Source organism: Acanthopagrus latus, chromosome 5 (assembly GCF_904848185.1).
Source record: "Acanthopagrus latus isolate v.2019 chromosome 5, fAcaLat1.1, whole genome shotgun sequence".
Classification (NCBI taxonomy): domain Eukaryota; kingdom Metazoa; phylum Chordata; class Actinopteri; order Spariformes; family Sparidae; genus Acanthopagrus; species Acanthopagrus latus.
Window position 1 is genome coordinate 28,581,237 of NC_051043.1, and position 13,655 is coordinate 28,594,891.

At 39.9% G+C, this 13,655-nt stretch overlaps 1 protein-coding gene across 13 annotated transcripts in view; it reads right to left on the minus strand.

Moving 5' to 3' along the window:
- The window catches only part of LOC119020180 (citron Rho-interacting kinase), a 50,214-nt gene extending 41,745 nt beyond the window's left edge, over positions 1-8,469 (minus strand). For 7 of the 13 annotated variants that reach the window (XM_037099378.1, XM_037099376.1, XM_037099373.1 and 4 more), the window contains exon 1: positions 4,077-4,417. The gene's annotated coding sequence lies outside the window, so the exon portion shown is untranslated. Of the gene's footprint in view, positions 1-4,076; positions 4,418-8,224 lie in introns of those variants that run through there. The other 6 variants (XM_037099369.1, XM_037099368.1, XM_037099366.1 and 3 more) reach the window with 6 other exon arrangements.
- Positions 8,470-13,655: the final 5,186 nt, after the last annotated feature.

A 13,655-nucleotide genomic window follows, 5' to 3' on the forward strand; every position in this document is an offset into this window, starting at 1 on the left:
GACTCAATGCTCTTATGTAAAACACTAACCTTTTATAATCATACTGTATGGATATTTTCTTCAGTCTGAAATGATTTATCATCCAAGTGTACTCTAACACTCAACACAAAAGCCAAAGCAGATTATTGAATTAATGTAGCGAAACGTATAGATACATGAATTAATGTAGAATCTGATTGCAGTTGTGATTATTGCAATCAAAACTAGATACATTCAACGTTTAAACAAATAGCTAATCAAGCAAATGTGCCCTTATTATTGGCTCTAAAATCAAGGATGGCATTTAGCAAATCAATCACTGAGGAATTAAGAAATTCACATAATCCTGGTAACCGATTAATGTGACTCTTCTATTTCTATGTGTCCAACATGATCACACGGATAACTATCAGGTGTACGTTGCTCACAGTTAAGGTATTTTTAGTGAGCACACCAGGAGAGATTCGTACTGCGCTGACCAAACATGCACTCATATTCGAGCTTAACAGATTCTATAAATAGCCTGCTCGTGTTCGCACAACAGCCTCTTTTACCACCACTGGATATATTTGGCAGCTTTTGTGATCAAGAGGCAGGCAGAAGAATGAGCGACAGAGGGAGAATGTCTATTAAAAGCAGAGGCTCACCTCCCACTCTTCCCTACAGTAACATGCTCAGCTCTGAGCTCAGCTAACATGTGGACCGTGGCGAACTGCTATGTGTTTTTACTGTCATTTATATCATCTGTCAATTTTTGAGTGTTGTCTATTGTGTCCGTGACCAGCGGGATGTAACGATGCTGCCTGGAAGATCACATGGAGTAGAATTAACAAACAAAAAACCAGGCAGACGTTGCAGACAGACACCAGATATTATGAGTCTGGACAGATGACTCTCGTGCTTACGAATATTTCGCCCAGAAATGTGACTTTCGCAATCCCTCGTGCCTCAAGGGTCATATGTGGGGAACGTTGCTCGGTATCACACACACGCAGCATGTATCTGAGCTGCATCAGAACACTGCCTGTTCTTCCAGTTTCGTTGGCATGACATGACGCCGGAGCAGGTGGCTTGTAATGAGTGATGATGGCATGAGCAGAGCGTCAGATGAGGTGAGCTTTCACTGGAACCTGCTGATCCTTCAGCCTGTAAGCATGTTACCTCAGTGGCAGATGTTACCATGAATCTGTCTGAGACGAGGTGTCAAGATATTGCTGTGAAAGGAGGTTGTTTGAGACAGAGAAGAATCAAGAATTGGTCCTGTTTCTCGTCTCCTGGCTGCCTGCAGAGCCCTGAACCTGCTAATGAACCCAGCACATCTATGCATGCTGAGACACCAACAACACCGCACAATTTAGTGTTGTATTCTTCTTCTACTTCAAGCCAGAGGTTAACGTGGTGGTTTACAGTGTGCCATCCTTGCATGAGGGACCAGATGGGACTCAGATCTGGCTGTCTTCCTTCTAGACTCAAGTGCGAGCTGACCGCCCATAATAAACGGAGCTAACAGACTGTGCAGCTGGGCTCCTCCTCTGCAATAATTAGCTCCCTGAAAGCAATTACTGATAACTATGGTATACTTTTAAGAAGCTCATTACAACTCCAGGAAAGGCGGTTCGACCAGTGAGCTGGTCTCTCCCTGTTTGCCGATTCCATATTTTTGTTATTGGCACCTCACGCCAGTTCCAGTCCAGAAAACCATCCCACAGTCTCTGCTTGGTTTCACAGACTGTGTGAGCATTACAACTACAGTACATGCAATCATAAATGTTCTGCAAACGCCGCTTGTTCATGGGAGCTCATCAGCAACAGAACAGTCACATTCGCTGAGGAACACTGGCTTCCAACTCAGTCGAGGAGCTCTTTTTCGTGGGTTGAATAATGTGTGCTGGGCTGTGAGTCAGAGTTGTTGAAGAGGAGGAGAGTGGATAGAGGTTGCATCCCAGTCATGGTGTTGCTCTACATTCAGTCTGCAGGGTGACCAGGGGCCAGTGCTACTGTATGGGCTGTAGGCAGCGGTGAATCACAGACCTGTTGCAACCCTGTAGTGGCACAGATTCTTTTCTAAAAAACAAGCTCACAGTCCTTCTCCCATATACTCCCCTCTAGTTTGATCTTTCAGTCCACCCTCTCCACATAAACTAAGAGGCATTTTATGCCTATTGTCATGACAACAACAAATTAGTAATACCACAGTCACGCAAAGGGAGATTGAGCGCTTCAGGCTTCTGCAATTGCAGCAGTTCTCTGACTCAAATTTGGTTTTCCAGCTCCGTAGTTTCCTGCTAAACACCACAGGCTTTGAAGATTAACCCGGGCCAATCCGTAAACGCAGCCTCATCCACAGAATCTGTTCTCGAGGTGCATAATAGGCCTGGTGCATTTGCATTAGGTGGCAAAATTCATGCATGAGAGCATCTGAAAGCATTTGAATACATTTCAAGAGTTTTTCAAACACATTTTTAGAGTAATTAGAAAAGAAAATTGTGTAGAGTTTACACATATGTGTGGCTTAAAGGTGCTGCAGGTGCTACTGGGGAGCCTAATGTGTGTGGCCTGATGGTTAGAGTGTAAAAACTAGTCCTGACTATTTTTACATTTGACTTGACATTTTTAGGTCTACGGTTCCTGTAGGGAGATAAACTGTCACTTTCAAATTATTGCGATAGTCAAAATAATTGACTGATATTTCCACAACTTTCCAGTGACAAGGCTGTTGGATGGTGATTACATAACAAGGTGGGTTCCCTATGACACTAATAACCGCTTCATCTTGGGCTGCCGAAGCTTCAAACCTGCACCTCAGTGATCTGACACTGATGCATCACCCATCTGTGGTGGCCGAGTTGACTGTTCATCACAATCCATAAAAGTGCGCTGAGCACTTGGGAAAGCACTTGAAAAATCCAGTCTGTCATTATATCACAAATCCAAATGACAAAGAGGATCAGTGTGGGCTTCTGAAGGAGGCTTTTGGGAAAATGACACTTGAGGATATGGAACGGAAGAGCTCTCTCTCTCACATTAGCATTGACAGATCCGCTCTGCAGAGAGTTCGCTTTGGTTTTGACTACGCGCAGGTGTCCCTCATTTTCCTCTGTGCCACCACCACCAATTTGGTCTGTCTCCACAAACAGGTAAACACAAATTAAAGTAAACACCAACAGATGTGACTACACAGTCCCTCCTGCCAAACCTTTGACCATAATGAACACACTGTATGTTAAGCGTGAATCATTATCTGGTTGCTATACATAACACTGTGTTGATCCATCTCCCCATCTATAATTTGTTCTCTGTCGCTCCCACAAGCTCCCCATAAATATTCTGTTTTGTCCTGAGAAGTCCTGTCAGTACTGTTATTTATGATCCAGTTGAACAGGCGCCAGAAAGAAGCAGCACGCTCCCTTCACCTCTCCTCTACCCTTGGCAAAACCTGCTGTTACCATAGAGATACATTCCTCCAACCACCATCTTCGTCTTGTCATACTTTTTCCGACTCACTTTGTAATTCCATCTTCCTCTCCAAACTGAATCTCAACCACGACTACTATGACACCCCACCAACTGGACGCTTACTTGGGATCATTTGGCAAAACCTTGCGTGATGGATCAACTTTCTCTCAAAACTTCCTCGGCGTAGACCGATCAAACGTGTGATATAAGCGTGCAGCGGTATCACTGTGACCATATAACAACAGTGCAGAGTTTGAACGCCACCCCAGGGAGCGATAGCCATCTGTATGAGTGTATGCTACAGTAAGCACAGCAATGAAGAGAAATGGGCAAACAAAGACACAGCATTTCAGTGTCGTGACCAAGAATAGAGCTCATTACTGACAGACAAGATACAGCTGCTGCATAAACATCGGTGCAACCCACAGCCATCACATCAGCCCATAAATCCTCAGCTGTAGTGTCAGTCAATCAATCAGTCACGTAATAGTTCCATCATGCTGAGACGCAGAAAATAACGAAGCACTGTAGCAGTTCACAGCTGTAAAGCAAAACAAAAAAAAAAACAAAAAACACTCACCTCACCCTCACCCCCTTCCTTATCTTTGATATGACTGGAAGTGAAACAGTATCGCACTTACTCAGAGGCTGCTACAGCTGATGTTTTCTAACCAAGCTCCTTAGACGCGGCACCACCTCGTCCAGTAAGCCCGTTCATGTGGGGTCTCCCTCGGAAGCCACCAGCCGGAATGAGAGCTTCGCTGGTTCATCAAATTCGGGGATGTCATCCTCACTGGGGAGAGCGTGGAGCCGAGGGGAGAGAGAGATGTGCTGTGGCAGGGCAGAGAGCTGTGAGGCAGCAAGAGCGACTGGAGATTACTGCTAACACAGAAACAGAGCGGAGGAGAGAGGGAGGGAGTGGAGGACTACTGAGAAATAGCATTGTAGAGTAATGCAGCAGACCAGTGATCACATACTGTAGAGAGTGAGAGGAAACTCTCACCCGCCCCCCATCTCTCTTTTCTGTCAATCGCTGCCCCCCCCCCCCCCCCCCTTCCTCTCCCCATACTGCAGCAGCCGTCACTAATCACACTAATGTATGCAGCTTGACACACTGCGATAACAGTCAGCGCCCAATACCTGCAAACTGCTGTACAATCATGTTGGTTACTGGAGATTCCTTAAATTGTGCAGCTCATTAGTGACTCCAGACAGTGGCCCCGTGCTAGAACCTGCTCTAAGTGAACAGGAGCAAATTAAAAACTGGCAGGACGAAGGTGTTATGACAGCGAGGATCTGCTTTTGCCTGCAAAGTAAACAAGAGCATTTAAAGAAAGATGATGCCGGTTCAGTTTGAAGAAAGACGAAAGTATAGTTAAACATGCCGAATGTTTCATAAATAGCAGTGTCGAAAAAGAAACTGTTTCAAAGTTTTTAGCAAAAGGGGCCATTTTTATTGAAGTGCGAAAGACAAAACTTATAAATAACAAATGTTTGTTAGTGTAAGATTTTTTAAAATTCACCATCAGTCTTCTTGCAGAAGTCATGATAAACATTTCCTCCAATAAAGGTTAGTGTCATAAACCTTTACTTATATTTTTCCTTCAATTTTATTGTATGTTTACAAATGTGTTCTTCTTGCTTCTGGATACAACTCAGACTTAAAGGGTAACATCATTTATTTTATACATTTTTATTAATGTTTACACTAATAATTGTTAAAAAAGGCACACAAATTGGTATAAAGCCTTTTATGGCTCTTGAGGAAGCTGTACTGAATCTAATAAACTGCCTCAGGTGATGTAATTTAATGGCCGAGTTGCGTTGTGGGTAATGTAGGCGCCAGGTTTTGAAAAACTGTCCACACCACTGGAGTCATGATGAACAGTTTAAAACCATATGATCAAAATCATTACAGCAGAACAAGACTCTCGCCCTTTTTCCCCAAGCCCTCCTCTTCTTTGTCAAAATCTGGTGCCTACATTACCCACAATGCAACTGTTTTTGTTTGTCTTTGTTTATATGTGGCGGACCCTGCCACCTTTCTAGCATCAAACAGTGTGGGACCTTATTTTCCTCTGAAAACAGCTTGTTTATCCATTATTGGGAAAAAAAAATTAATTTCTATAACATATTACTTTCTCATTAATATTGTAAATATAAAAATTCTGAATTTCTTCTCAACTATCACAAAGTGCTTCTTTAATGTGTAAAGTTGGTGGAGTTATCCTTTGAAAGTTCCCTGCTGAGTTATCTTGCCAACACGTTTATCTTTACATTCAGTGTTTCTCATGAAAACACTTTAATTATATCCTGGAGGCGAGCGTACAATCTTCTTCTTCCTCACCTTCACTGAGCACCGCTGTGTGTCTCTATGGCCACTGACTGTCAATTAGTGATAAATGTGTGACACCTTCAAACGAAATATGTAATTACGTATCTCCTTGTGCACGTGTCCTTGCGCATGACACATGAACAAAACAAGGGACGCACGCGTGAACAGATTTATCAGCAGTGCTCCCAGCTGCCATGAACTCTACAGGGTCCCTTTAACACGAGCTTTCTAACAATACATCATAATAATACACAGCAATGAACTGTCACTCACACCACTCCACCCTTGACTCTGTGTGCTGCATCAGAACAATCTCTTAATGCCTCTGTAATAGATTACACTGCAACAGTACGCGGACAACGATGTACCAAAGCATATGGATGCATTAACATACCAGATTAAACGGTGTTACAGTAGATGTCATGTCACAACCTAACAAGTTCCCAAGTGTCTGACACACTAATTCAGCCTCACCTCTAATTTCTTGCTTTTTTGCCAATGTAAGCCAAGTGACACGTCACTGTGATACTGACTTACAAGCTACACACACACACACACACACACACACACACACACACACACAAACACTGACAGATTACACACACAGTAACAGATGGCAGAACCGAACCTGGCAAGCAGTCGTACATCAGCTCAGCAGAAGGGACAAAATGCTCAGAAGGTGAAAGCACAGTACTGTACAATCAATGAGTGTTACAGTAATCAGTGGCAGACAGACAACAAGGGCAGGACTCAGTCATACTTCTAAGTAGTTAATTAAACTTTCATGTGTGTAATACTAATCAAATCATGTGCATCCACATCAGCCAATGAGGTTTGTGTTCACCTGCCGTGTCTGTTTGTTGGATGGTTTGTCAGCTAGATTACATGAAAACTAATGAAACTTGGATGGAGGACAGATCTCGGCGCAAAGTGGACCCAGAAACTTTTGATGCAGATTTTGATAAATGATTACACTTTCTTCAAAACTGCGGGACAGGCTGTTCTTTGACATTTTCACTAATTTCTCAGGACATAATTCACTGATCTTGTAGAAAGAAATCAGGCGTAGTTAGGCGGCTGGTATCTATGAGTGAGTACAACTGACTGCAGGCACTAGATATGGTGAGGTTCAATTATGGTGAAGCAGTTATGGGTGGTTTAAAATTAACAGTGATGCAAGGCTATCGAGGTATATATTGGATTATATACCTATATTGGGGGATTGTTGTGATTTGGCAGAGTCACATTCTAGTTTTTCACTCAGGTGCGTCAGGCTTCTTTCATCCAGACAAACACATCTGCACAAACAAACATCCAGGAGGAGCCCTCAATTAAAGACTTCCCTACACAGATGCAGGATGAGGTCATCACCTACCTCACAGCGCCACCGCATTTTCATTTTTATTTTGCTACACTGCAAAACTAGTCCAATCATAAATTTAAGAAGAACATAACAGCTATGTTCTTCTTTAATTAACTAGACTTTCTTTATGTAATCACAAGTTTTTCTTAGCAACAAAAGCTGTGACACAGCCCCAAAAGTGAAACACATATTCAAAACACAGGTATTTTACACCATATCATGTCATGTTTGGTATAATCTGTTCAATTGTGACATCTCTTACCATCTCTCTTCAAATTTACAAACTGTAATGCAACAATTTACAGTTTTAATCTTTTTTTTTTAGAGTAACCAGAAATTTCCTAATGCATAAAACATTAAAACAGAGACAATAAAATAAAGTAAAAACAGGGTAAAAAGGTAAAAGAAAATTATCAGTACAAAATAAATGTAGACCAATGCACTTCACTGGTGATGTCATTTTCAACACATAGATATCTTTGGTGTGTTTGGGCATTAAGTTCAGGAACTTAATATAAGTGGGATTTCATTGTAATAGCACACAGGTGTGTTTTTATATATACATTTATCATTATGAATACCAAATGTAGCTAAGATTATCAAAACATTGACCATTAGGTCTAGTTTTGTGTCTTTTCATCTCTCACTGAGCTCAATAACAACCTATCCTACGAAGCAAAACACAGAAATGAGCAAAAAGATTGCAAAAGTTAAAGATGGATTAAGCTTGTTATGTATTTTGCTTAGTAAGACGTCTATTCATACTGAGACAGGAAAAAAATGGAGCTGACATGGAGGAAAGTGCGCCAGGAAGTCGGACAACCTGGCAAGTCATGGAAATATGTTTCAGCACAGCATAGCCCTGATCGATCCGAACTCCATCCAGGAAACAAGCAATTTTAACGATGTTTGCTTGTCATCTAGCCGACAGACACGACCAAGTATAAATTTAGATTTTTTACAAGGTGGCATTATGATGGTGTTTATTCGGCCTTCTCTTGATAAACTTAGTGCATCCAGATCACAGCGAAATCTCGTTCACAGTTACTGCTTATTGATTTTAAAACACCTATTAAGAAGCTGCCACTCACCGGAGACAGATGGACAGGCGCAGTATTGAAGTGCCTCGGCAGGTTGTAATCCTTTGCAAACACTGCAGAGCAAACAGGTGAGCTTTCCCTCAGTAGCTTCGATGTCCACATATTTCTGAGTCCAACTGCTGTTGAATCTCCGACTTTCGGCCTTAACTTTTCCTTTCTTCGGCGCTGACAGCGACATTTTGTCACATCAGTTTTCTGAAACTTCTGCTAGCTAGCTAAAAGTCTGTGGCACTCGCGCGCAAAAGGCGGACTGTCGTCATCAACGATGCACATTTTTGATTGGCTTACAGCACAGGACCATAGATCTTCTATATAACAGGAGCGCTTTGCTGGTTTGAAGGATTTATTGTGGGGAAAAATGTAAATCCTTAAAACAAAAAAAAAAACAACAACAAAAAAATGCAGTCCTAAAACCCGGAAATCGGAAATCGCTTTGCATTTTTGCACATCCTGTTCCCTCGTCGCAAAATCAATGCGTTTTTTTTTATTTTTTTATTGTTTTTTAGGTTAAATGTCTGTGGTTACAATAGGCTGAAGATATTAACATGTTTTGTTCCACAACATAAAATACATTATTAAAAGTAATCCAATATAATTTTAAGGTGCTAAAGTGTCTTAAAATCGCGGCTGTGGTTAAACAGGACTACTTAAATCGTTACAATTAATTCTGACTTTAAAATTGTACATTTATCAACTTATAGAAAACATGTACAGTGATTGTGTAGTAAGATGCTTAGTGGTGGTGATGTTTATGTCATTCTGGATCAATATTTTCTGTTCATAGCCTAACATTAGCTTTTTACTTGTAGCAACTTAATTTACACTTTGGAAATCAGAAAAGTGGTGTTCATCTGTATAGATTATTTTGCCACAGATATTATTCTCAGCTATATTCCAAAATCCAGTTTCCAAAAATCCCATAGGCTTCTTGTCGAGGGAACCAGGGCGATGCTAACTTCTTGGATAGCCTATAAAAATATGTCATCCCTAAATTGCCAGTTGAATAGGCCTGCTGTAGAGTGACACCTTTTCAGCATGGTATATGTGCAGCAGAGAAATGTCTGATTCAGAGAGAAGTTTTCTTGAATATGTTTAGGAAAAAATGTGAAATGATTAATGAATATAACCTACTTTTAGCTGATGCCATTACATAATGCAGTGTGTTATATATGTCAGCCTGACACATTTGTTTAAACCTTCACAGCTACAGAGCAGCCTGTTGTAGCAAACAATACATTACTGTGCATCCCCGGTTAATGCAATGTAATGTAAAAACAATATTTTTGTTTTCCCACGCCACATTAAGATCCAGTGAAACTATCAAAACAGTTGTATTATTCCAGCTCTACTTCAGGATTATGCTGGGATTGGCCTTGGAGACATACAGTATCTTGTTGCTTAGTAACATCAGTTTGATGCCCAATACTCGAAACCACTGTGAAAATACAACCCATCTTCATACTGATGTCCCTAAATCACCACTTTAAGATATCACGTTAATATCAACTGTTTTCCTGGACAGTTTCAATGCAATATCCTATAATTAACTACTTCAGAATAAATTCAGATTCTGATATCCAACATATTGTCAGCACGATACTATTTCTTCAAGAATGTGTCATAATATGACACACAAGTAGTTGTTAAATTTTGAAAAGCTGCACATGCCAAATGGAATAGCGATGGCAGAAACTGTCAACCGGGGGGGAAACTTAAATCATCAGCTACTTCAGCAGGTGCCACAAGCTTCACAGGTCATCTAGAAGAAGTACAAACACTGCCATCCACTGGCTAAATACTGATATAGCTACAGTTCTATATCTTGTGTGATCTGTATGTGTGCGGTTAGGGGCTATCAGAGAGAAATACTGCAATCTAGAGGTTTGAAGAGCCTGGTTCCATTACATAACAGACAGCACAACCTTGTATTAGTTGGAAAAAAAAAAAAGTCAGAGTCAGGCCTGTATGACTAAGGGTTGATGTTACATAAGCACAGTACACTAAGTACTGGGAAGACTCTGCTCTAGGTGCTCACTTTAAACTGTCACTATTAAAGGAGCTAGATTCACTGAGGATATTCAAAATTGCTTATTAATTTTCATGAGACATTGCCACCCGCAAATTTACCGAAAATTATTTTGACGTTGTTAACGATCGGTCACAGACTGGGCTATCTATGCATGGAGCTCTGTAAACTGTGATTTACAACTGTACGAATGTAGACATTTCTAGTCAAGAATCCTTACCATAATCTCCATTTAAAAAAACAAAAAAAAACAAAAAACAAATCTTTTACTTTAAGTGATTACAATCATTCATAAAACTGAGGAGTTTTATAAAACAGCAACCCCAAAATAGTTTTCACATCTGATCTGTGCAGTTCTTTAAAGCTGTCCAGTGTCAGTAGGCTGTGATCATTAACCCTTAATTTAATGGCATGTGAATGCAATATCATTTTTTTTCCACAGAGGGAGCCACAGTCTATAATAAAAAGCAATGACAGTCAGTTTGTACAGTACAGTAGAAGGCAATTTACAGAGGCAAGGCAATATGGTAGTCTTAAAGTGGCAGTGTGTAGTTTTGTAGTTTCAAACTTTGAATTGTAATATTTACAATATCAATGAGATAATAATGCAAACTCAGAAATTTATATATTTTCCATAACTGAATAAACAAGCTATTCTCAAATAAGGTCCCCAGAACACTGTTTGAAGCAAGAAAGATGACAAAGTCCGCCACATTTATACAAAGTAAAACAGTATGAAATTGTGTTGGTCAGTTTTTTAATTCATAGTGCATCTTTAAGTTTTTGTATTAGTTATTCACAGTATTAGTTTCTTCTCCTACCATGACAAGAAATTTATGTAGCATTACAAATTGCTGTACTCATTATGCCGTAATGTTTAAACTCTAAATATATATACTTTTTTATGCATTATAACCAAAACTGAATTGAATTGAAACTATAAATATTGTTTGAAATCGAAAATGTAATAATAATTGTAAAAGCTACTGACTGAGCTGATCAAGCTGCACATCAGTGTGTTATTCTTCCTAAAGCACAAACACTGTTGTTGTTTTTCCTTGAATTTGCCATCAACCAAACATCAGCAGCATTACACTAATAAGGATAATGTGGGCTGCGAAATTCATTCAGCTTAGCAGTTGAGCCGTGCAGTGAGGTTTTGATGTGCTTTCAGGAAATCACCCATTAGTGCCTCCACTGAGTGGCCCCCACGGCCCCTGGAGCTAAAGACAGTGGACCAGCAGCCTGTGACCCACTTCTTTTGTGCCTCCATTTTATCAGCTCAAGAGGCTTTGTTTGTAATCATTCATGACCAATGCACCACCCCCAACATCCTAACTCCATCGCTACCCCTTCATCCGCCGCCACAACACGCACATACACGCACATGTATCTGTGAAGATGTTAATTCCTTAACCTTTAACCCCAGCTCACACTCATCTAGACCAAATCCTAATGTATCTTCATTATCTTCTTTAATTTATGGCCTGACCCTCCCTCTGTGAAACATATGATCCGCATAAACACATCAAACAGCATAACAGCTTGATGAAAAGAATTTGATCCAAGTACTTTATTTAACAGAGTTGGGAAAAAAAACATAACTGAGAAAAATACCTTTAAAATGAACATTAGCCGCATGGCTTTAAAAAAAAAAGAAGAAGCCCAGGCTGATGGCCTGCGGAGATGAGTCATGACTAACTGCTGAGTCTAGTGTGACATATGGAGTCATGTGTACATCTGCCAAAGATGCGAACGGCTATAATTAAATCTCTTTCACACTTTTTTTAAAAGCATTTTAACATATCTGAATGAATCTAATTGCAATTTGTCTTAAAATACATCACACTTTAAACTACAGACACACAATACACAAAACTGACAGATATCCAAAACAAAGAATACTGAAAATAATATGGGATATAGCCTTGTAGGTAAAAGTAGTAAAACACCATTCATTCATAATTTAATCAGGTAAGCACACATTGGTATTGGTTTTATAGTTCTGACGGACTAGCCTGGAAGCCGGTTAATGTTGAATGTGGAGCTAGTCTTAAAAAGTTTTCATATCTGGTACTTTAATATACAGTATAACAGTAAAACACATAATATGTCTCTCTGGAGTGGAATGAAACCAGCATAAAATGGAGACACTCAAGTACAGTGCAAGATGTCTACCTCAAAACTGCAGCACAGGAAGTCTAATAATACAGCATCTCAGCAGATCAGGTTATGTTCCGCCACTGTGGATATGTGCTGTATTAGGAAGGCAATAAATACATTGAAATGAAGCAATAATAACATAAAACATACACAGGAATAAAAACCTCATGGAACGAAGTCCAAGGTAAACTTGATCACACAGATACAGACCACAAACGTTTATTAAGGACTAATGTTTCAACCCTATGTGTGTCTTCATCAGAGTCATTAAAGTTTGAGATGACTCTGGCATCAAAACGTTGGTCTTTGAATAAAAGTTTGCGGTCTATATCCATGTGGTGCGGTTAACTTTGGACTTTGTCCTTTGACTTTTTCTTTCATGTCACAGAAGTGACCTGCACTGAGAGCGCCAGACAGGTTTCAAGCTCAATGGGAAGTGGTTGAGGCACACTAAAGTCCTTTCTTTATCTTTTAAACACTCACTTGGGCAACAAATTGCAAGTGTAAAAAAGATTGCAACACAATTTGAGTAGTTCTTCACTGGGAACAAATGAGGAACAAATGATAAATGAATGAGGAACTAGCTGGCAGTTAATCATTAACTTTTGGAGCAGTTACTAATAACTTTACCATTAGTTCATCAAGAAATGCACTCATTAATTATTAATTACCTAATTTTCCCCTTTATTCCTAATTCTTTCCTCTCTCTTTTCTTAATTAACCAATGATTAGTTAAGCCAACCAGCTAGCTGCTTCATTCCTCATTTGTTCACCTGTAATAACTCAAAATGTTGTACGTAGTCAAAATACCATGGGACCTTATTTTGGAAAAAAAATCAGTATGTTAGCAAATGGAAATAGACAAATTCGTCTTCAATCCTGTTTGAATTGTGCCAAGAAGTAAACATATAATGTTTGTGAAATTAGATGAGAAAGTCATGAAAATCGCAATTTGCTGTAAATAAATTATCATCTAGTTCTGCGTGAAACTGCGTGAACCACATCGTCTTGCTCAATATACGTCATCTACACCAACATGGCCGCCAACTCAGCACAGAAAAGGTACTAAAAAACATGAAAATCACAATAAAACTGACCGGACTGATAAATCGTGTTATGCAAAAGGGTGATTTGTTAGTTTTGTGAGCTAGCTAATATGCAGGAGCAGATCTACAATGTTTAAGTTAAGGATTTTGGTGAATGTTCAAAGAGACACCTTCATTACTGTTGGCT